The sequence below is a fragment of the Chiloscyllium punctatum genome, chromosome 14 (genome assembly GCF_047496795.1).
Source record: "Chiloscyllium punctatum isolate Juve2018m chromosome 14, sChiPun1.3, whole genome shotgun sequence".
In the NCBI taxonomy this organism is placed as follows: domain Eukaryota; kingdom Metazoa; phylum Chordata; class Chondrichthyes; order Orectolobiformes; family Hemiscylliidae; genus Chiloscyllium; species Chiloscyllium punctatum.
The window spans coordinates 8,327,917-8,350,863 of NC_092752.1; the positions used below are offsets into that span (position 1 = coordinate 8,327,917).

The window sequence follows — 22,947 nt, forward strand, 5'->3', positions numbered from 1 at the left end:
GCCGTTCTGAGGGATCTACAACAACACGCGCCCTCATTGGTGGACCGACGAACCGACGCGCCAATCAGCGGGCCGCATGAATCCGTGTGGGGCGAGGGGCGTGTCGCGTGACGTCACGCAGTTAAAGGCTTCCCACCTGGATCAGCGTGGCCTCGGGAGGGTCAGCAAAATGGAGTCTCCAGATCCAGTCCTTCTACCTCCTTCCCCTTCGAGTCTTCATTTATCGTCTCATGTTTTCTTTATTGTGGGAGGTTAGATATATAGTTTCTGCAGGTGGGATATTGTGAGAAACAAAGATCACTCACTTCAATAATTTCAGTCCGAGACAAGATCTGAATCAGTAGTGTCATTTATTTTACCCTTGCAAGAGGGTGCGATGTCCACTGTTGACAAGGCAGGGACACACACACACACACACACACCCCGAATACACGATATTTATGTAATTTGGTTCCTTTTTTTATCCCATTGCTCCTCCCCATTTACATCTTCCACTTCTCTAAGACCAGCACCCATTACTCCTGTTTATCTCTTACCTTATCCAGCCTTATCTGTGACAAAATGCTTATTTCTGGCCTCACAAGGACGTTTGACCACATCCTGCTGTGGCCCATTGTTAGGTATTATCTACCCCCTCCATCTGTGTTTTCCCCAACCATACTGATCCTTATGACCTAATTATGGGTTTGTTCCTGTGTTTCTATAAAAGTGGGAAACAGATGCTTATAACTACTGCATGTGCAAGCATATTTGGCTTAACCTACATCCTCACAGCACCTTATCTATTTGTCTGTAACATCTATTGTTTTGCAGTCACGTTTCATTCTTGCATATAATTTTGGCTAATACAAAAACAATTATGTATTTCCTCCATATAGTTTGCATTCTAGTTGACTCAGCTCTTAGTTGAAACAATTACACACTGATGTGAGTTCATTTACCTTGCATAAGTAATTATAATTGCAGAAGTAACACTACTTTACCTATATCCCACAGACATTATACAAATGGTCACGGAATTCTTGTAGCATGTAGCATACTTAAGGCTAAGACTTTAATGAATATAGAGGGTCTTTTAAAGAAAATAGTTTTAAGCAGGGAAATAACCATGAAGGGTTGTAGCTGACCACAAAAGAAGCAGCAGGGGCATTTCACAATAAAGCTTATAGTATGATAAGAGAAACTGGATAAAAGAACAAGTTGTAACAAACAAGGAACAAAGAATGCAGGATCGCAGGATAGCCAGATAAGAATAGCAGGATAGCCAGATAAGAAAATAACTAGAGAGAAAAAACAAGTGAGGTAACCGGCTTATGATAGGATGAGATTAGACCAGTGAGAAGAGGGAGGCGTGATTCAGCAACTTGCAAACTGAACAAAGAAAATTTACGTGTTTTTTACGCATGCATTTTTACTTGATTGCAAAGGCGTCCGGTACTTGCAAGGCCATAATAAATTGTTTTTGTTTCCAAGGCTTTGTCTCAGGCTGATTTGCGAGTGAGCTCTGTTTCTCACAATTGGGGGCTCGTCCGGGATCCAAAACTCCGACTGCTCGACACTCTTGGGACGACTGGGAAGGTGCAGCTCGCCGATTTCGGCGTCCTCCAACTCCCTTGTTTGCCGTTTGCGGTTTGAGCGAGTATGATCTGGACTGGGAGACTCTGGAAACAAGGCGGGCCAACGCGACGGGTTCGGTCGGGCAAGTCTTGTGCACAAGACCCGGGTAGGGAAAGGTCTTAAAGGATATGTCCGGGCAACCAGGGGCAGCGGTATTTGCTGCAGGAATTGCCGCGGGACGGGGTGCACCAAAACGACCAGGTAACTCTGTGCACAGACCAAGGTAAGAAAAGAGACCTTTAAGAATTGCCTTGGTGGTTGGGACATACGGAAAGTACAGGGAATTGGCGATATATAAAATAAAGCATATGTCAATGGAAAACAGCCCATGTCAGAAGGGCTAGTAGCTGAAGGGCTACTGAGGGTGCACTTCGTAACTAACTTATGGCCAGACGTCCAGAAAAATATTCAAAAGCTAGGGGAGTCAGTGTCTGTGAGACATGGTGTGTGCGTGTGTGTGTGTGTGTGTGTGTGTGTGAGAGAGAGAGAGAAAAGAGCTGTACAGCTAGTAGAAAGTTTAACCCTTTGTGATTCGGTTTGAATGCACATTTGTTTGTTGGTGATTGAATGTTAACAGTTGAAATCTCAAAAAGCACATAATTGGCCAGATTAATTAAATTTGCAATAATGGGAGGCATGGGGAGTTGCCTGTGTAACGATCGATCTGCATATAATGTTAAAGGGGGATATATCCCGCCCGACAGTTCTTTGGGGAGAATGTTGGGTAATTGGGAACACAACTCCCGGACGCGGGAGAAAGATAAGGCTACAATGATAAACTATTGTTGTTTCATTTGGACTAGAGAAAGTATTAGGGCGCCTGGTATTTTTGGCCCAAATATGGGTCCGATGCGGATTTGCTGTGTTAAGGTCTTAATATATATGTCAATCGAGAAGAACCGTACAGTCAAAAAGAGTCTGATTATGCGGCTTGTTGGATCGGGAGCACGGGAATAAAATTATGTCCCATGAATACGGAGGATTGAGGGAAAGACCAGAAAAAGAATGAACAAGGGAAGCCACAATGGGATCCCTTAACGTGTTTGCCGCCCCCATATACTACTCCCCGGAACAAGCCGACAGCTCCCGAAGTAGAACCGAGTCCAGACACAGAAAGGGGAACAGACTCTGAACTAAAAGATGCAGATCCTAGGGGGCTCAAAAGCACTCAAGCCACCACACGCAAAGGAGGGGCAGAGATAATGGAAAATATAAAATTATGTCCCTTACAAGAGGTTCCAATTGGGGAAGGTACAATTGGATATGTAAACGTTCCCTTAACTAGCAGTGAAGTTAGGGTCTTTAAAAAGGAAATGAAAAGTTTAATAGAGGATCCGGTTGGACTAACCGTACAATTAGATCAATTCCTAGGGCCTAATTTATATACCTGGGGAGAACTGATGGCAATTTTAGGAACGTTATTTTCAAGGGAAGAACGAGGTATAATCAGGAGAGCGGCTTTACAGGAATGGGAAAAGAAGCACCCAGTTGGGGAAGAAGGGGCCCCAGCAGAACAGAAATTCCCAAATGTTGACCCTCATTGGGAAAATAATGACAGAGAAGATAGGGAGTCAATGCGGGATCTACGAGAAATGGTAATATTAGGAATTAAAGAGGCGGTACCAAGATCACAAAACTTTGTTAAGGTCTTTGAAGTACGACGAGAAGGATGAAACCCCTTCTGCATTTCTTAAAAGGCTCAAGGAGGCTACAAGGAAGTATTCGGGAATGGATCCCGATAATCCGGTAGCACAGGGACTCTTAAAGGTCCAGTTTGTAACTAAATCATGGCCAGACATACAAAAGAAATTACAGAAATTAGATGGATGGAGTGAAAGACAGATGGAAGAACTGTTACGTGAGGCACAGAAAGTGTATGTGAAAAGGGAAAACGAGAAGCAGGAACAGAAAGCCAAAATAATGGTGGCGGCAGTAGAAGAAATAACAAAAAGGACAATGGGATCAGGGGATAACAGGAAGGGTAGGGGAGAACACGAAAGACAAGGGTCAGATACCCGGGAAAGGAGGCAACAGGCAGGGTGTTACCATTGCGGGAAAGTGGGGTAATTTAAACGGGAATGCCCGGAATTAGCACGAGAAAGGAAAGCAGTTTCCCTAATGACCTTCGATGAAGATTAGGGGAGTCAGGGGTTCCTTCCTCCTGATACCCACCGGGAACCCTTGATAAATTTAAAGGTGGGACTTGAAGGGGAGGAGGCAGTATTTTTGGTGGAAACGGGAGCGGCACAGTCATCTCTAAGTTTTAGATCTACCAGTGTTAAATTGACTAAGGAGTATCTTAAGGTTTCTGGAGTAAAAGGTGAAGAATTCTTGGTGCCTATTTTTGAACCAACCCTAATTAGAACAAATGATGAGGAAGTGATAGGACAATTACTATATATTCCTGACATTGGAAGTAATCTATTAGGTAGGAATTTGATTATATTGCTGGGCTTAAAAATTGGGGTGGAGAATAGTGCAGTAACTGTAACAATGGCTTTGTTAACACCTAGTGAAGAAAAACAAATCAGCCCTGACGTGTGGGCGAAAGCGGATCACACAGGGCATCTAACTATTACTCCGCTGGTGATTACATTGACTCGAGAAGATGAGGCGGTTCGGGTTAGACAATACCCTATATCGTTGGAAGGTCGTAGAGGTCTGCAACCAGTTATAGATTCTTTGGTAAAAACTGGACTGTTAGAACCATGTATGTCGCCCTTTAATACCCCAATACTGCCCGTCCACAAACCAGATGGAACCTATTGATTGGTGCAGGATCTTAGGGCATTGAACCGATTGGTTCGAACACGACACCCGGTGGTACCTAGTCCATATACTTTGCTAGGCAAAATACCATGTAACCACCGCTGGTTTAGTGTAATAGATTTAAAAGATGCATTCTGGGCTTGTCCTCTGGCCCCAGAAAGCCGCGACATGTTTGCTTTTGAATGGGAAAACCCATACACTGGTAGAAAACAACAGTTCCGATGGACGGTACTTTCCCAGGGGTCACAGAATCACTTAATGTATTCGGGCAAGTACTGGAACAGCATAAAATGCCTCGAGGAACGTCATTGTTACAGTATGTGGACGATTCACTTGTATCAAGACAAAAGGGAGATAATGTGAGTTTAGCCACCAATAGACTGTTAAATTTCCTAGGGCAACAGGGTTTAAGAGTATCTAGGAATAAATTGCAATATGTAGAGAAAGAGGTGAAATACTTAGGACACCTTATTAGTGAGGGCACTAGGCACATTAACCCTGAGAGAATTAAAAGGATAGTAGAACTGCCCCTTCTGACCACCAAACGAGAATTACGGAAGTTCTTTGGGCTGGTGGGCTATTGTAGATTATGGATAGAAGCATACGCCCAGAAAACAAAGGGGTTATATTACAAATTGACAGAATCTGAACATGAAAGACTGCACTGGACAGAAGAGGAAAAGGAAGGGTTACATGAGTTGAAGCATAGTCGAATACGAGCTCCGTTGTTGGCCCTTCCCTCCCTAGATAAACCATTCCACCTTTTTGTGATAGTAAATGATGGAGCAGCCTTAGGAGTGTTAACCCAGAAAGGAGGGGGAAAGAGACAGCCCATAGCCTTCCTGTCCAAGATCTTGGACCCTGTCTCGAGAGGATGGCCTGAATGTATACAGGCAGTAGCAGCCACTGCCATACTGGTAGAGGAAAGCCGTAAACTTACTTTTGGAGGGGCGCTAGTTGTTAGTACCCCCCATCAAGTTAGAATTGTGTTAAACCAAAAGGCAGGGAGACGGTTGACAGACTCATGAATCTTAAAATACGAAGCCATCCTGATGGAGAGAGATGACCTTGTGTTAGCAACAGACACCTGTCTAAATCCAGCTACCTTCCTATGGAAAGGAGAACCTCTGGACAAACGAGAATTAGAACATGACTGTCTGGATATCATAGAGTATCAAACCAAAGTTAGACAGGACCTAAAGGATATCCCCTTACATGATGGAGACAGACTGTTTATAGACGGGTCATCAAGAGTAGTACAAGGAAAAAGACACAATGGATATGCAGTAGTGGACGGTAATGAGAATCGAACGGTTGAGGCTGACCGGTTGCCTAACACATGGTCGGCCCAGACTTGTGAGTTGTATGCATTAAACTAAGCTTTAAAACAATTAGAGAACCGAGATGGGACAATTTACACCGACTCTAAGTATGTCTATGGGGTGGTACATACTTTCAGAAAAATATGGCAAGAACGTGGACTAATCAATAGCCGGGGAAAGGAATTGATACATGAAGAGTTGATAGGACAAGTGTTGAAAAATTTGGAATTACCCCGGGAAATAGCTATAGTCCATGTACCTGGGCATCAGAAGGGGAACACTCTAGAAGCAAGAGGGAATAGGCTAGCAGACGAGGCAGCCAAAGAGGCAGCTATGAGCCATACAGTAACAAAAATACAGGTTTTCACGCCCATGGTGGAGTCCCATTCCATGAACTCCCGTGTACACGGAAGAAGAGGAAAAGGAATTCCAGGAAATGGGGGTTATTAAGACAACCCAAGGAAGATCCTCCCGGATGGAAGGGAGTTATTAAGTAAACCAGTCATGAGAAACATCCTAACCACCTTGCACCAAGGCAGTCATTGGGGGTCCCAAGCTATGTGTGACATAGTGTTTAGGAAGTATGGATGTAAAGGGATATACACATTAGTCAAGCAGGTATGCGCAGGATGCCCGACCCGCCAAAAGATTAATAAGAAAGTAACGAGAGGGGGGCCAAGAGGTGGAAGGAACCCTGTGGTAAGACCTTTTCAAAGAATACAGGTAGATTACACAGAACTACCCCCAGTAGGGAAACAAAAGTACATATTAGTCCTAATGGATCACCTAACTGGGTGGGTGGAGGCATTTCCAATGTCCTCAGCTACTTCGAAGGGAATAGTGAAAGCTCTTTTAGAACATATAATTCCGTGATATGGAGTGGTGGAAAGTATAGATTCAGACCAAGGTAGCCATTTTACATCTAAGATCCTACAAGAAATAATGGCGGGATTAGAGATCTCTTGGGAATTCCACACTCCTTGGCACCCGCCTTCCTCTGGACGGATGGAACGAATGAATCAAACCTTAAAGAAGCAATTGTCGAAGCTAGTCGTAGAGACTCGATTACCATGGACAAAATGTTTACCTATCGCATTGCTACACATTAGGACTGTGCTTAGATGTGATATAGGCCTCTCTCCTTATGAGATGATGTTTGGATTACCTTTCTTGGGTGGAAGAGGGGAATTACCAACTGTAGAGTTCAATGATAAGTTTTTAAAGAACTATATTGTGGCGCTCGGCTCTTCTTTGTCCTTAGGAAGAAGGGTCTGTTGACCCAGACACCTCCACTTGAGTTCGCCGTACATCGAATACAACCGGGTGATTGGGTCCTGATCAAAACCTGGAAAGATACCAAACTGCACCCAAGCTGGGAGGGACCGTTCCTAACCCTCCTGACTACTGAAACAGCCGTCCGAACTGCTGAAAAAGGGTGTCATCATCACACACGTGTTAAGGGTCCTGTGGACACTCCTTCCCCTCCGGCAGAGTGGCAAGCTCATCCTACAGACAACCCTTTGAAAGTCAAGCTGAGCAAAAAGAATGGGCTGAGATAAAAGACTATTAGTATTGGTTAAAAACTGTATCCCAAAACAATTGTAAGTGTTGCGTGGACTCACTCCTCCCTGGTATTTAAAGGGTTAGGGAATAGACAGATAGAGTTGTGAGTTGAAATGAATGGTCAGCTTTATGTTGTCACAATAATGGCGCTAGCTGCCAAGGGAGCATAGGAAAAATCATTTTACCACTTTGTCAGAATTATGCTAAACTAAAAGGGCATACCGACTGTTGGGTATGTGCGGCGATCCCACGCCATGGGGAATCCAGAATTCCTCTCACAGTAATACCACTTACCAAAGAAGAAGTGTACGATGTACAACAATTTGACTCAGGCTCAAATGATACAACTTGGAGATTTGAAAGGGGTAATTATAACTTTGTGGGATGGTTCCCTCGACCAGCCCCGAAAACTCTGGGTGCTATCGATGGCCTTAGAGTTTCCCCACCAAAAGGAGTAGTAAATATCACTTGTTTCTGTAATCAGAATGACACCGCACCCTTCCAATTAGGAAAGTCATCTTGTGTCTACACCAGCCAAGCCACTGCCACAACCGTTCCCCGAATATTAAACGAAACATATTGGTTATGCGGCCTGAAGGCCCATCCATTAATTCCCGGGGAAAAATACATTCGCGTGACCGAATGTATAGGAATGCATGCATATTATGAAGTTGATCAAACACTGCCTCAAAGCCAGAAAGGCTGGAGTGGCTGCTGCTACCTCATCTATATAATTCCTCACTTGAGGCTGTTAAAGAGAGCCCCAAAAATACCTCGGAATAAACAGGGAGGAAGGCGAGTAACCCGGAAAGTAACCGAAGGAGATCGCCTCCTCTGGACTTTGATACCCATGTATGGGACCACTCAAGCAGGAGTAGAAATACAAAAGTTGGCGGCTTCCCTCGAAGAGTTGGCCAACAATACTGCTGATGCATTGGCCGAAACCCAATCCCAAGTAGCAGCCATAATGACTGAAATGATTGCCACTAGGCTAACGACCCTTCAGAACAGGATGGCTCTGGATTATATTCTAGCAGAGAAGGGTGGTACGTGTGCGCTAATTGGAGAAGAATGTAGTACATACCTGAGGTCTCCTCTAACATTACTGATATCTCCAAACATGTGTGAGACAAAATCGCCAAGTTAAGGGAGGCCGGTAATCGGTACCGGAACAAAAAAGGATAGGAATGGGGGAATTGGGGATTGACTGGTTGGGGAAGGTGGTTAGTCAGTCTAGCTATCTATGGATTATTGATATTAGTGGGTCTGGTGGTAGGGTTCAATGTCCTAAAATGGGTAATGAGCTGACTGATGACATCCCTTGGGGAAGGAACCCAAATAAATCATCAGATGCTTTTACAATCAACAGGTGATATGCAACAAAGAGAAAGTCAAAGAATGCTTCTCGAGTTGGAGGGACAAACAACGCAAATGTAAAATGTAAGATTGTGAACCTCATCGCCAAAAGGCGTAAGAGGGCAGAACATAAGAAAATGAATTAAAGGAGACTTAATAAGTGCAGGAACAACAGTTTTAAAAAAGAAAAGGGAGGTTAGAAATGTAGTTTCTGCAGGTGGGGGGGAGGGGTGTTGCGGGGGTGGGACATTATACAAATGGTCACGGAATTCTTGAGGCATGTAGCATACTTAAGGCTAAGACTTTAATGAATATAGAGGGTCTTTTAAAGAAAATAGTTTTAAGCAGGGAAATAACTATGAAGGGTTGTAGCTGACCACAAAAGAAGCAGCAGGGGCATTTCACAATAAAGCTTATAGTATGATAAGAGAAACTGGATAAAAGAACAAGTTGTAACAAACAAGGAACAAAGAATGCAGACATACAAGGACAGCAGGATGGCCAGATAAGAAAATAACTAGAGAGAAAAAAACAAGTGAGGTAACCGGCTTATGATAGGATGAGATTAGACCAATGAGAAAAGGGAGGTGTGATTCAGCAACTTGCAAACTGAACAAAGAAAGTTTACATGTTTTGTTATGCGCGCATTTTTACTTGATTGCAGAGACATCTGGTACTTGCAAGGCTGTAATAAATTGTTCTTGTTTCCAAGGTTTTGTCTTGTGCTGATTTGTGAGTGAGTTCTGTTTCTCATATTTAATTTCAGTGTCTTTGGAATTCCTTGCCACAGAGAGCGTAAGACCATTAGAAAAAGGAGTGGAAGTAAGGCCATTCTGCCCCTCGAGTCCAATCCGCCATTCACTCATGGTTGATGGGCATTTCAACACCACTTACCCGCACTCTCCCTATATTCCTTAATCCCTTGCAAGATTAAGAATTTATCAATCTCTGCCTTGAAGACGTTTAACGTCCCGGCCTCCACTGCACTCCGTAGCAGTGAATTTCACAAGCCCACCATCCTCTGGCTGAAGAGCAGCAGGGACATAGTCATCCAGCACAGAAGCAGACCCTTTGGTCCAACCAGTCCATGCTGACCATAATCCCAAACTGAATTAGTCCCACCTGCCTGCTATTGGCCCATATCCTGCCAAACCTTTACTATTTATGGACCTATTCAAATGTCTTTTAAATGTTGTTACTGTGCCTGCATCCACCACTTCCTCTCACACACGAACTATTCTATGGAACAAAAGTTGCCCCTCGAGTGTCTTTTTTAAATTTTCTCCTCTCACCTCAAAGTATGCCCCTCATCTTGATCCCCACCCTAGGGAAAAGACAGCTGCCATTCCCCCTTATGTATACCCCTCTTGATTTTAAAAACATCAGCCTCCTACACTTTAGTGTAACCTTGTGAATATTTGAAGGCTGAGGTGGATAGGTTCTTGATCAATCAGGGAATCAAGGATTATGTGGAAAGGACAGGAAAGCAGACGAAGGAATGTTGGATTTAAGGCAGCATAATGGCTCAATGGTTAGCATTGCTGCCTCATAGCACCAGGGACCTGGATTCAATTCTGGCCTTGGCTGACTGGCGGTTGCACGTTCTCGTGGGTTTCCGCTGTGTGCTCCAGTTTCGTCCCCCGTGGCCAGGGATGTGCAGGCTAGTGGATCAGCCATGGCAAATCATGCAGGCACAAGGTGCTGAACAGTCTAGACCTGTTAATATTTCTTATGATCCACCCTGTTCAGGGAGGGAAGCCAGGATTTTGACCTGGCAACACTGAAGAAAATGAGGATATGTTGTGTGAAACAAACTAAAATACAACTTGCTGAATAAACTCAGCAGATCCGACAGTATCTTTGAAGAGAGGAAAGCCTTTTTGAGTCCAGTGAACTTGCTTTAGAACATGACGAAGGGTGACTGGACTTGAAAATATTAATTCTAGGTTTTCTCTTCACAGATGCTGTCAGACCTGCTGAGTTTCTCCAGTAATTTCTGTCTTTTTTTTGTTTCAGATCTCCAGCATCCACACTTCTTTGTTTTATTTCAGTGCAGTGTGTGTGGGTTAGACAAGAACTTGTATGCGATGGTGTTTCCATGGATCTGCTGTCATTCTTCTTCCAGGTAGTAGATACCATGGGTTTAGAAAGTGCTATTGAAGGATCCTTGGTGAATTGTTGTAGTATATCTTACAGATGATAGGCCTTGCTGCCACTACACATCAATAGTGCAGTGAGGAAATGTTTAAGTTAGTAGCCTTGAATATTGGAAAGATTTTAGAGTCCATTAGTAAGAAAGAGACTGAAGAGTACTTGGAATTGCATGGTAATATAGAGCTGAGTCAACATGCCTTTGTCATTGGGAAATCATACCTGACAAATCTGTTAAAATTCTTTGGGAGGTAACAAGCAAGTTAGACAAAAGAGAGCAAGTAGATGTGATTTGTTTGGATCTCCAGAAGGCCTTTGACAAAATGCCGCACAAAAGGCTGCTAAATAAGCTAAGAGCCGATAGTGTTAGGAGCATGGTACTGGCATGGATAAAGGGTTGATGATGGATAGAGGATTGACTAACTGGCAGATGGCTGATGTCCCTTGTCAGTCATGATAGCCTTATCCTCCCCTTAGTAGGTTATTGCAACTTCACTCTTCCAAGAGGTGGTAAGTATTCCATTTGACTGCTGAATTATGCCTTTTACGTCATTGACAGATTTTGGGGCGTCAATAGGTGAGATACTTGATGAAGTGGTCCCAGCCTCTGACTAAAGCTGTTCTCCCTCTCACGAACCCTGACAGACTAATTGTGTCTGTGAGTTCTCAGGGATATCTTAGAAACCCTTGAGATGGTAATATTGATGAGACAGCGTGGTGACAGAGAAGGAAAAAGGAGGAACAAATCCAGCTCTCTGACTTCTCCTGTTTGCCGTGAGACATCTGCCCCATGTGCTCATAAATCTGCAGGTGGAGAATCAGCCTGTACAGTCACATGATTCATGGAAGAAACTTGCACTCTCAGTCTACCCCATCCTTGAACTGAGAAATGAGAAGTGGAATTTGTCGGTGTTGATGTTTCTGCATTTGTTGCCACTACTTGGTGGAAGTCATAGATTTAAAGGTGCTGTTGAAGGAGCTTTGGTGAGTTGCTGTAGTGTATCTTGCATACATTAAATCCTCTTGCACTGTATTTAGGTAGTGGAGAGAGTGACCATTGAAGTTGGTGGCTGGGGTGCCAATCAGGTGAGCTGCTTTTTATTAGATGCTTTGGAACTTCTAGAGTGTTGTTGAAGTTGCACTCAGCCAGGCAAGTGTACAATATTCAATCCGGGCATGCTTTGTAGATGGTAGACAAGCCCTGGAGAAACAGGAGGTAGTAACTAGGGAGATTTGCTTGGAGAGTTGTATAAAAGAAAGCACTCACATTTCTAAAAGCATCTTTTAAAAAATCTAAGTATCTCAAAGAGCTTTACAGCCAAAGAAATACTTTTTCCAAGTTTTGTTATAGTTCTAGTGTTAATAAATACAGCAGCCAGTTTGCACAGAGCAATCTCTACAAACAGCATTAAATCTAGATCGTCTGTTTTTGTGAGGGATGAGTATTGGCCACATCGGTTCTGGCCCAATCAGAGGTCTGGTAGCTGAGCAGCCTCAGCAGTGTCAATGATAGCATTGCTGAGACTGAATCTGGAGGGTTTGTAGCAATGAATAGCAATGCACCCCTCACAAACTGTCAAATTGGATTTGGAGGCCGTAGCAGGTCATGGACGGTCTATTTTGAGGATGAGGGATATTGGTGAAGCCAAATGGCACCATCACCAGGGTGAGGCCATTGCCAGGAGGGGTGGGCATTCAGGGGTCAAAGTTTCCAGAATGATAGCATTTCTGAGAGCCTGTTGGGAGGCTTCAAGGATCTGCGTTGACAGTCTCTTCTACTGCTGCAAATATGTGAGCAGATGTCGGAAGAGGGTCTTACGTGGTTGAATTGGGCCTTGACCAGGCAGGCCATTTGTCACATTTACCAACTCTTCACAAAATAGCATAGTGGCACCTCCCCCAACCCCAATATCTTCCCAAGCCATTTTGCCAACCTTCCTGCTTACAAGCCAATGCCCAATGATACCAAACAATTTGGCAAATTAATATTTTGTGTTAAAGAAGCTGTGTTGTCCTGTATATTATGTGTCAAATGTGTGAGTATTGATGAATCCGAAACAGAATCATATAAACGTACAGCACAAGAAAAGGCCACTCAGCCCATCTTGCCTGTACTTTTTTTTAAAGAACAGCTGCATTTAGTCCCACATACTCCTTTCAAAAGAAGTGCACAGCTCATTGCCACTCATCAAATTGTTTTCCTTTTTCTCACCATCTTTTCTTCCAGAATATTTATTCACAACAGGACATAGGTATCATTGGAATGGATGGCACTCATTGCCTAACATTAGTTCCTTTCTGAAAGCAGCCGCGTAGCTTGTTTGGCCTCTTATAAGAGCAACTGTGTTGTTGCGTATTTGGAGCCACATGTGAGCTAGACTGAAAAGAACAGGAAGTATCTCCCGAGACCATCTGAAGCTTAGTTGCTAGTACCAATTTTCCCTGTGAATGAGTAGGTTCAAGTATCATTTTAGAAGAAGTGCTGTATTTCTGAATGTATTGTTTTTCGCTGAAATATAACACTGCTGCTCTGTCTGTTCTCTTAGGTGGATGTAAAAACTTTGGTGGCACTATTTTGAGAAAGAGCAGCTGAGTTATTTTACAGCCTCCTTATGCTTTTACCATGTAGCTACCTTCACTCCCAGCACAGCTCCTTCCCCTGCTATCCCCAGTCTCCCCAATTTGCTTGCAACGTTCTTCTCATGCTCCCCCTTCCTCATGCAGTCTTCTTCTCTCCCTGCTCCCCTGCAAACAATTTTTCTTCCACCCTAAAACAGGTATATTAGGAAGTGTTACTCTAGGACTGCATTACCAAATAAATGAGTTAGTGAGAATGAAACGAGTCCCTGAAAACCAAAATGTAACCCCAAAAGTTGGAAATAGCCCCTGGGGGGAAAATGTCGAGAAGTATCACAGAGATTATTTTAATGGCCTTATCCATAGTGGCAAATATTGCCAGCATTAGGAATTGCTGGAATTGTGTTCCATCTATGATTTTTAAAAGCCTCTGGATTGTGCAATTCCATGAAACGTCAGTCCAGGTAATCTTGGACATGGTTTATTCTGTTGCATATTTTATGTTACTTCCAGCCTAAAAATATCCATTAATGGGTGCCAGAGGAAGTGGTGCAGGTACAACATTAAAGGGCATTTGGATGGGTACATGAACAGGAAGGGTTTGGAGGGATATGGGCCAAGTGCTGGCAAATGGGACTAGGTTAATTTAGGATATCTGATTGGCATGGACGAGTTGGACCAAAGGGTCTGTTTCCATGCTGTACACCTCTATGACTCTATAACTATTACTCTGTTTGCTATTCCTCAGCTGATTCTGTATCCAGATTGCTACTGTCCATTTTTTCCCATGGCCTATAACTTTCCTCACAAATCTGTTGTCTGGCAATATACTGAATATCCTTTGGAAGTCCATGTCCACCTCATAAAGAACCTTTCCCTCATCAAAACTCTTCGGCACATCTTGGAAGTACTGCAACAAGTTAGTTAGACATGAATTTCACTTCACAAATCCATGCTGACTGTTTCAAATCCACCATTTTTCCATGTGACTATTTTATCCTGATAACTGATTATAAAAATTTTCCCACTACTCAAGTCAAGCTAACTGATCTGTACACGATCGGCTTATCTTTACATATTTTGAACAAGGGCATAAGGTTTGCAGTTCTCCAGTTGTCCTGTAGCACCTCAGAATCCAGCTAAGTTCGAAAGATTATTTCCAGTACCACTGCAATTTTTCCTCTCACATTTTTCAATATCTTTGGATGAATATCATTTGGTCCCAGTGCCTTATCAATTTTAAGTACCAACCCATCCAAGCCCCTCATCCTAATCAATTTTAAAAACATTTAGAGACAAAATATCCTCTTCTGACATCCTGGCCTGGACAGCATCGACATTATGTGTAAAGAGAGATACAAAATATTCATTTATCATCTGAATTATGTCTCTTCCTTGTATAAGCAAAACCCTTTTTTAGTTGCTAATTGGCCCTACTACTCCTTGTGTCATTTTTTCTTATTATTGATGTGCTTGTAGAAGATTTTGGGATTTCCTTTTATGTCACTGCCAGTACTTTTGAATAATCCCTGATTGCTTCTCATATTTGTTTTTCGCTTGTGTGTCAATTATATTATCACCTTACACCTGTCATAAGCCCACTTTTTCTCTTTTAACTGAGTTTCTATCTCCTTTGTCATCCAGAGAGCTCTGAATTTATTTGTCCTACCTTTCTTTTGAGGGAATAAGCCTTGACTGTGCCTGAACCATCTTTACTTTGAAGGTACCCCAATGTTCAGTCACTGTATTTTCCACCAACCTTTAGCTCCAATGTATCCAGCCCAATGTTGTTCTTGACCCATTGAAATTGGCTGTCTGCCAGTTGACTTTTCTTACTCTGAATTGGCCCATATCATTTTTTAACCATTATCCTAACCTTAATAATGATCACGACCCCACAAATGTTCCTGTGTCATTTGATTATTTTGCCCACCTCATTCCCAAGAACCAGATATATCAGTGCCTCCTTTCTTTTTGAACTGGACACAAACTGCTATAGGAAATTCTCCTGAACATTATGTAGAATGTTTGCCCCTCCCTTCCCCTTGTATTACCGCTATCCAATCTATGTATGCGTCAGTAAACTCCTCCATTCTAATTACTCTATAATATTTACATCTCTGTATAATTTTCATGCAAAATTGTTGCTGTACATCTTTACCACAATTATATTAACATTGAAGGAAACAGATACTAATAAAATCACTATGATATCTGTAGCAATAAAGCTAGTTTATTAAATAACTACATGGTACTCAGTTTAGACCTTGTATAGAGGCATACAAGTAATTTATTTAACTATGATTAATAGTAAACAGTAACAGATAGCAGCAGTCAACAATTACATCAATAATGTTAATTATCATTGCTTGCCTCTAACAGGCATGTGTTTCTTCTTCATTATCATAATTTTTAAATTTCATGGTAGATACTTTTGCAAATTTAAAGCCACTTTAAGTGAATCTTATGGACCCTATTAGGTGAAGCTCAACTTTTCTGGCTTACACCAAGTGAAGTGATAATGCGATTCCTAAAAAGAATCATTATCTTGCATATCAATTACTGGAGCACATCATGTACCATGGTACAATTCTCCTGTCTTTAGAAGTGAACTGCAAAGGTCAGATTACTAAATTAAGATGCAGACATCAGAATAACATACATATTTATTTACAGATGAATGAACACTGAACCTTATAATGAGTGAAATATGAATTTCTCTATTCAAGTATACAATAAAAAAGAGTTAATCTTTTCTTTAAATATGGCTTTAAACTATTTTCTTATTGTCAATCCAATCTAGCCTACATCCTTAGCTCAGCACAGCAATCATTAGAATTGCATAGCTCTGCAGCTGCAATATTTATACCCTAAATATCCCAAGCTGATAGCTAACTCCCAAATTAACTGCAATATTTAAACTCAGACTCTATGATGTCAATCAACTTGTACTCTGCAATCAATGACCCTGTTCACTTGTCAGAGGTTTCAGAAAGAACTGTCAGTCAAGTCCACTACATTACGCTGGGGTCTGTTCTTTGATCTAAGCCCAAATAGCATGGGATGACCTCCACTGTCATCTCGACACAAAGGCAGTAGATAACTGGGTATCTTTCATAAATATGTTAGACGAAACAGCCATTCATCAATATAGAATGTAGGAAATGTTTGACAATGGTAAAGATGTTTATGATGTCAAGTAATGGCCCTGTTGAATTAACGCTCAGACAACCATTGTCTGGGTCACAATCAATTTCTACATTACAGCGAAACTGTTTAGAGTTCAAAATTGTTCCTCCTTTGCCAACAAGAAAACCTTGGGCCTTCCTTCAGCGGATATTTATTTCTACTTTCAAGATATGGATTGCTGACCCCTACACCCCTCAAATTTTCATTAATCTTCATAGGGATAGTTTCTATAGTGCCCTGGCAGCATGGCCCCAGTCCTTGTACTCCCACTCTTCCCCACCCCCCCACCTCACCCCATGAATTTTGACACTCTCCCACTGACATTGTCATCCTTCCCAACAGCTGTGTCCAGGACTACATGCTGGTGCATGCAAATGATTATAGGGAGCTAGCATCTTTTAGATCTCACTCTCTGGGGGCTGGGGGAAGAGGCAAATGCTTCTCACTTAGCTTCCACACGTCTGATTCCTGCTTTGGGTTCAACATTAATGGGTGCGCATTGGGGTTGCTTAATGAATTGATCGGATGAGAACTTTTGATATCAGAGTTAGATGTATCAGGGAGGCCTTTTAAATAAAGAACATTAAGCAGTTCGAATTACAGAGAATATATATACCGATAAAAGGCCATTTGACCAAGCTGGTCTGTGCCAATTTTTACATACCATGAGATTTCATTCACCCTGTATCTAACTGTTAACATAATCTTTTTGTATCTTTTTCTCTACTCTTTATAACATCCATTAACTATTCACTTTAACAATCTATGTGGTAGCAAACTGCGCTTTCCCACCACTTTCTGGATGAGGGAGTTTTCACTGAATTCCTTATTGGGTTTACAGTATAAGTGACTATCTTACATTTCTGGCCTGTGATTTTGAATTCCTTAACACAGAGATAGCAGAAGGATATTTTCAGATGTATCAAATTGACAAAAAAAATGCTTAATTGTGGAAGTTAATGTCACTTTTTGAATTTAAAGCATACTTTCTGAGATAATTGAATGTCATTCTATATGTAATATTTATATATTCATTTTTGTCACTAACAATAACCCACTCAAGACTTTGTCATTCATGAGTTGTCAGGTCATGCTCACTTGAAGATTAGATGACGCATCAACAGATGACAGCAGAGACAACTGTAAAGATAGCAGCTTCACAAGTAAAAAATTAACAATGATATCTTCTTAATGCATACATTGCATAAGCATGGAACTGAAGCCTTTTTCCAATATCTTTTTAAAATTTCTCCAGAGTTCTGAAGATTTCATTTCATCGCAAAGAATTTGAAGTGATTACTTTTTTTGCCATTTGTTTTGAACAGACTCAAGTGCTAAGGTCACGATGCTAGGCCCAGAGTGCAGACAGGGTGTGTAACTATGGCTACCTCTTCATCATTCAGTTCCCTCAGTTGAAGAAATGAGTGGCAGTGACATTTTAATTTAAGCTCAAGTTTCCCAGGTTTCTTCTTCTTGCACTTCCTGCTGGGTCAGACTGCTGGTGTCTCCGGTTTAAATATTCAGGACCTACAGGGGAGCACTTTTTGTGTAGATGTGAGTGTTTGTGTGCAGGGCGAATGTCATGATAATGTACAGTCAATGTGAAACAATAAACTCGGGAGTTGGTGGTGGGGAGAGGGAGGGGTGTGGCAGGTGGGGGGAATGATATTGAGGAGGAAAGAGCCTCAGAATTATTGTCAGTTTCACCTGATTTATCACAGTCCATCCTCTGTCTTGTCAAAAGTCAAAACGCGCAGAAATAATCTGACAAAAATAAAATACTGCTTCCTTAACATTCCTTATTTCCACACCTACTTCTAGGAACAATTGTCCTGGAACAACTGGAAGGCTGAAAGCAGTATGAAATACAACAAAACATCAGTCTGTTCCATCACTAAGCTAAGAATGTGAGTTTCGGTTTCAATTGTGTTTTGTGTTATAATTGTGCGTGCTTATTACACTTTTCAAGTGTAAAATGATTTCTTTCCATGGTAAACATAATCATGCCAACATTCTTAGGAGAAGGGTTCTCAAACTTCTAAAGGAGAAGGGATTACTTAACAGAATTCTGACAAATGATAAATACTGATCCTGTGGTTTAGTGTCATATAGTTCACTTTTTCCACAATTGTATTTTTCAGTTGTTTCCTTTTATAGATATCATTTTACCAGACCAAGTCCACTTCCTAATGTAGATACCAATAAGATTAGTCTGTTTCTATTTTCCACTTTCTGTCCATGTTCACTGACTGTAAGCCAAACTCACTAGAAAATAGGAAACCGATTGTAAAGTGTGGCTGGATTGCACTAAAGCTGAAGAGTTCTCCAGGAGATCTCCGTGTACAATGTCAGCCTCCTGTATCTGTTCCACTGTTTGTAATACAGAACCTTGAGCACAAACCACATAAGTCGTGGGTATGTCTGGCACTATGTACCTCAAATGCATTTTGTGCACAGCCAATGGGCCATCTTGGAAAAGTTAGTCAATTTAAAATGTGTAGCTTTGTAGTCTGACTTCCACTTTCTTCAGAGTTTTAAGGTGATAGTTGACACCTATTATGAAAAGCACCAGCTATACTCTTCAGCTTGGGTTCCAAACAAAATTTCATGTAAGTATGTATCAACTAATATCCACTGGCCAACCAGATATGAGCGTTGGTAAGTTGTGAAAATGGGCTAACAAAGCAAATTTTGACCAGAAACTGCAGAAGCAATATTCAGGCAATTATCTTCTACTAATTTCTGGTATTCAGTATGCAAAGCTCTGATGAAGTTATATCGTAACAGCTGAATCTCCACTGTTGAGTTTTTAGATGATAAAGCAGTGGGCAGTGTGTACTGCTTTTTAAATGAATCCATGTCTTTCCTCACTGATTGGGCAATATGAAGACAGGGAAAAGCAAATCATTTTTCCTTGTGATGATCCATTTATGTGTCTGTTGTTGTTGATAAATTATAGATAGATTATTTATTCTTGACAACTATTCTTTGGCATCATAATACGATTACATGCCAACCTTTCAGGTTGTGCATTCCAGCTCATCACAACTCGCTACATCTTCCATCTTGTTTTGCAAATCATTTTGAAGTTCTAACTTTTAGTTACTTAGCCTTCAACCAAGAAAGACAGAGTAAATAGGAAGAAACAATGAAAATATCTCAATTTGAATACCTTTAGTAAATAGCATTTTCTCTGTATAGACAGGAGCTTCTTCTATTTCCCCACTTTACTGAAGTACCTCATTCCTGATACTATTGCAAGAAAATCTGCACTTCCCTTTCTCCAAATCCTCAAAAGGTTATGGTGCCTAGAATTCAACATAAAATTTAAGGTTTACCCAGTAATTTAGAAATATAGTGTAATTTCCTTGCATTGAATTGTATAACTCTATTTATAAAGTCCTTTGTATTCTTATCAAATTCAAAGCATTGTGAACATAATCCCCATGTTCATGCATCCACTTTAAATTTGTGCCATTTAGTGTATGCTTCTACTCATTCTTCCTACCAAAATGAATCACTACTTTAATTCCAGCAGACGGTGAGCTGAGACCCTGTTCAAGTATCTAAGTGAATTTTCTGCTGAAGTTCTGTGAGCAGAGTACAACAACTTCAGGGAAGGCATCCATTCAGGATCACATTTTCCTACTGTCGCATGAAGTTAAAAACAAAACCAGGGAGCGGGGAACATTTTTGTTATAGCTTGAATGTTACTCGTGGAAATGCTTTTCCTTTATCAAAGGTCTAAGAGAGATTTTTTAAAACATTGCTTGAAACTGTCGCACCTCATAATTGCTCATATTAAGATGGGTGTGTCAACCATTCTTGCTTTTCAACTATTAGAATGTTATATTTGATTTTTGTCAGTTAGTGAAATTTCTTGCTCACAATTGACATTAGAATAGCTAACATTAAAAAATATTCTTGGTAAGTGCCACAGTGGTAGAGATTTTTTTCAAGCATAATAGCATGGGCTGATTCATACTGGGACAAGAAATTGATATGAGGAAAATTTTGACATTGAGTTTATTTGATATCGGCATTATCACTTGAGTGAAGGTTACTGTCATGGTGATTTGTGCCAACAAGTTAAAAGTAACTAGTAAAGATATTGAACTATTTTTATGGAGATGACATCATAAGTATGATTTTCCTTTGAAGTCATCTTGAGTTTTCACACCTATTTTCTGAGATGTATCAAACACTAACAATGTCATTCTCGCTGGAGAAGTATCTGTACTTGGAAATGTGGATATAATCAAAATTGATAATTAAGAATGGAAGGATGTCCTGTATCATATTTACCATCACTACTACCATGGTAATGCTGGCTGTCAGCCCTGCTTATGTACAATACACCAGCAGCATTGTTAGTCTGAATCCTCTGGCTGGTTTATTCCTTCATTGACATGTGTATAATTCCAGTGTGTGAACATTATTTCAGGTGTTAAAATGAAATTTGTCTTAATGTACTGCCAATCCAATTGATCTTAAGCACAAAGTCAATGGCAGTGTTGCAAATATCAAAGAAACAGTTAAGTCTACAGTTCCACAACAACAAAGCTAGCCATGCAAGAGAACATATACACTTCCATAATGAAAAGCACACTTCATGACCTCACAGCTTTGCAACCATGGAAGTATTCCCAAAATGTAATCACTATTGCAGTGTAGAAGAAAAATACAACTTAGTTACACACAATAACTTCCCATAACTGACAATGCAACAATCTATTAAATATGAGAGATAAATATTAGCTGGATCAAGATAGGGGGAACTCCCTTTCCTTTCTCTGAAATATTTACATCCATCACAGAGCATGAGTTTAATGTCTCATGCTCAAACATCCCCTTCCACTGTATTGCATTCTTTCAGCTCTACATGTTATGTTGGACATTAACTCACTGCTTTCTAGCACAAAGTTAAGACTTCTATCCATGGAGCCAGAGTTGAAACTTAACTAGTTTGAAGTTTACATAGAAAAATAGAAAATGTAGACAACAGTGGGCTCAAGGTATTTCAAATGCATTGACCTGGATGTAAAGCCATAACTTTATTTAGATATATGTATTTGATTTGAGATGTGACGTACGCTCAGCCATTTATCTATATGCAAGCAAAATAAAGTAGTTCTGTGATTCAAAGTACTTCGGCTTTGGCGAAATAATTGGTTTTGAGATTTTAATTTTTAAAAAGTCGAGATGAGAAAGTCAGGATTATTAGTGTTTTCTAGACCCCACAGAAAGAGCTGCCAGTTAACAACTCTGGCTTTGCTATGATACTAGATAATGATTGAGTACAAATATAAGATTGTAGGTATTAATAAAACTTTGTCATGACAAATTTTCACTTTTAAGATTAACTTGGTATTTACTTCACTGACATTTAAAGTTTCATTTTGAAATTATTAAGTAATCGAGTTCCCAATGCTGCTAGCAGTAACTGCTTTAAAAAACACATGAGATATGTTTTCTGATTTGCTTCCATAGTACCTCTGCAGCCTCTGTTTGATGAACAATCAGCTTTGGAGCTTTATTGTAAGAGACAGCAGAGGACTACCTGATTTCTGTCTGCACAAGATATAGATGAATGGCCACTGGCAGTGCATAGGTCACGTGTGAGGAGTCCAAGGTCACATGCTTTACATGCAACCTGATGTGCCTGTCACCCTGCATCAGAGCACTCCTGTGGTAACATGGCGGCACGATGAGCTGATCTCTAAGACACCAGGTCTGGCATTTAAACTTGCTGCACCAACTCCCACAGAGTCAAATTATCAGTAAATTATTATAAGAAGTGTAACAACAGCAACAGACTGTCATGACCATAGTCTTTTCCAAATGGACCCATGGGTGGCGCCATATTAATTCTTGTGCTTCAGTCCTGCTGCGCTGAGTGGGATTCCTCTTGTACTTTACAACAGCAGGAGTTTAATTGGGCAGCGAAAAATTTACATAGAAAATACATTAGCCGCACACTGTTTTCTTGGACCAGGCTCCGACAAGGGTAACAAATGTGAAGGATTTCTTGGGTAAATGCAGTTCAAAGCATTGACTAAATTAAAAAAAATTAATGAAGATGTCGCTAACTTAAAGCTAACTTGGAGACATATTGCTAATGGGAATGTGGGCAGTGACAAGGGCCATTTCAGAGACATTGCCAGCTGTTGTGAGAGCAAAAAATGCTCTTATGAAAGAAAAGACACAACAGTAAGATGAATTTTGCAGAAATATTTTGAGAATAAAAGGCAGATGACAATGTTATATGCCCAATGACAATAAGTTTAAGAGTTAGAAACTAATTATGTTATTTGTCTAACCCTTCCACTGCTTCCAAACTTGGAGATATGTAACAATATTCTGCCAGCTGATTGTACATTGTTCTAACACAGCTAGTAATTCT

General features: G+C 40.9%; 1 protein-coding gene across 8 annotated transcripts in view; it reads left to right on the forward strand.

The window, feature by feature from the left end:
- Positions 1–22,947, forward strand: part of LOC140485586 (uncharacterized) — a 52,168-nt gene that overhangs the window by 218 nt on the left and 29,003 nt on the right. For 3 of the 8 annotated variants that reach the window (XR_011962385.1, XR_011962389.1, XM_072583860.1), the window contains exons 1-3: positions 24–273; positions 1,474–1,840; positions 18,366–18,451. The gene's annotated coding sequence lies outside the window, so the exon portion shown is untranslated. Of the gene's footprint in view, positions 1–23; positions 274–1,473; positions 1,841–6,969; positions 10,753–18,365; positions 18,452–20,079; positions 21,659–22,947 lie in introns of those variants that run through there. The other 5 variants (XR_011962388.1, XR_011962387.1, XR_011962386.1 and 2 more) reach the window with 5 other exon arrangements.